This window comes from Borostomias antarcticus, assembly GCF_949987555.1.
Source record: "Borostomias antarcticus genome assembly, chromosome: 12".
Classification (NCBI taxonomy): Eukaryota; Metazoa; Chordata; class Actinopteri; order Stomiiformes; family Stomiidae; genus Borostomias; species Borostomias antarcticus.
The window spans coordinates 15,840,015-15,841,908 of record NC_140245.1 but is presented as its reverse complement, the minus strand read 5'-3'; the positions used below and the strand labels follow the sequence as shown (position 1 = coordinate 15,841,908).

Genomic DNA, 1,894 nt, shown 5'->3' with positions numbered 1-1,894 from the left:
TCACAGAGTAATAGTAAAGGGATGCCCAGTTTGGGTGGATAATCCTCATGGAGGAACAGTGATGCTACTATACAGCTCAAGCCTACATTAGAACATCAACTGCATGATGCAAACTTCTCAGAAGATAATCACTCTAATCTCAGTATTACATCCACCATGGAGCATTAACATATCAATAATAATATTTTAGATTAGATAAAATAATATGATATAAATCAAGGTGTTGACCTTAGAACAGATCAGTCAAAGGAAATCTCAGAGAGATTGGTGTATGAATGCCCATTTTGATCATATTGATCATTGATTCAACACAAAAACAAAACATGAATCATTGAACATGCTTATTATATCCGTTCTCTGCTATCTTAACACTCAGGAAGTGTAGTATTCAATAAATGTAATATATTTCCTACAAAAGTATAGTTTCAATAATGGCATTATTAACCTTCTGAAGAAGAACAATTTCTTCAAATTTGAAGAGTTTTGTCCATGGCTTGAAGTTCAACTCTGACCAACATGGTCATATGGGTTTGTCTGGATGTGGAGCTCCAGTCTGTAGTTCTCTACCAGGGCCTCCAGAGGGCGCTGTTGGCTGGACTCTTCTCTTTACTGATGCTGTGCTGGGCTGTGGAGCTCAGCTGAGGCAGGTCACTCTCCCTCCTGTTCTTATCAGAGGATGACTGCAGGCTCTGGAAGTGTCTCAGCAGTCTTCTCTGGGACTCTGTCTTCACATCCTCCTTGGACAGGAAGTGCACCATCTCTTGGAAGCACCTGGAGTATCCCTGATTGGCAGCTGCTGAGCAGGAGGAGGAGCTGATTGGCTGCAGGCGTCTCAGGAAGCAAACTGTCATCTCCAGGATGTCGGCTCTCTCCAGCTTGGAGTCAGGCTGCTGGTTGTGGAGCTCTGGCTCCAGGAGAGACTTGAGCTGCTCAATGCTGCTGTTGATACGATCTCTGTGTAACTTCTCAACCAGTGGCTTTCTTAGCTGCAGAATGAGAAGAGGAAACACATTAATAAACTAATTCTAAAGAGGAACATTAATGAAGATAATAATGATTTAACATTCAAAGTTTAAATATCCGGTGGGTCTTCAATGTACCTTGTTGGTGAGAGTCAGGTGCTCCTCAGAGTAGGTTCTTGCTGAAGTGATTGTAGGAGCCATGGCTGGATCTCTGTGCTGTAGAGGTCTCTGTGTAGAGTGAATGTGATTTCTAGTGGCTTCATCCCTCCTATATATAGTCCCACATCTCCATGTGAATGTGTGGGTCTTGGGCTAGTTGGAGTTTCTCACAGTCTGTAGCCAATGGGAGAGCTGGGAGGACAATGGGGAATGTGGAGCTGCCACATGCTCAGTGTTCTTATTGCTGGGGGACAATGGTCACGTCTCAGGGGAACAGGTGGAGGGCTGAGGGCTGATGGAGAGAGACTCCCAGAGTGCTGTGTGAATCTGGGAAAGTGGTGACCCTGTAAAGAGAGCAGATATGCAGCCTGATGGTCAGATCAATGACTCTGACAGAGCACACGCTCATCATTTACACACACCTGTGAGACTGGGAAAAGATCTCACTGCATTAAGAAAAAGGCCTTTTGATGGGTATCGTTGTATTGAGATATGTGAGATTCAGATACAAGCTCTGAGAAAATGGTCATTGGTCTCTTAATTAGATGAAGTGAACATCAAAATGATACCTTTACTTTCAAGAGACCATACATTACCCTTGGGTTATTATCAGTGTTGCAAATTTTCAAAATGTATTTAATTCTATATTTCTGCATTTTAATCAAATATTTGTTTAATGTCGATACTGTACTTATGTAGCTCTGAGAAAATGTATACTGATACACTCTTAATTTTATGAACTGAATATCAAAATTAAGTCTTTACTTTAAAGG

General features: G+C 41.9%; 1 pseudogene across 1 annotated transcript; it reads right to left on the bottom strand.

Moving 5' to 3' along the window:
* Positions 1-563: 563 nt before the first annotated feature.
* On the bottom strand, positions 564-1,225 carry LOC311316184 (transcription factor HES-5-like; annotated as a pseudogene). Its single transcript has 2 exons — positions 1,101-1,225; positions 564-986 (listed from the first exon to the last, which is right to left on the bottom strand). The product of its transcript is annotated as a transcription factor HES-5-like (transcript).
* Between the last annotated feature and the right edge of the window lie 669 nt (positions 1,226-1,894).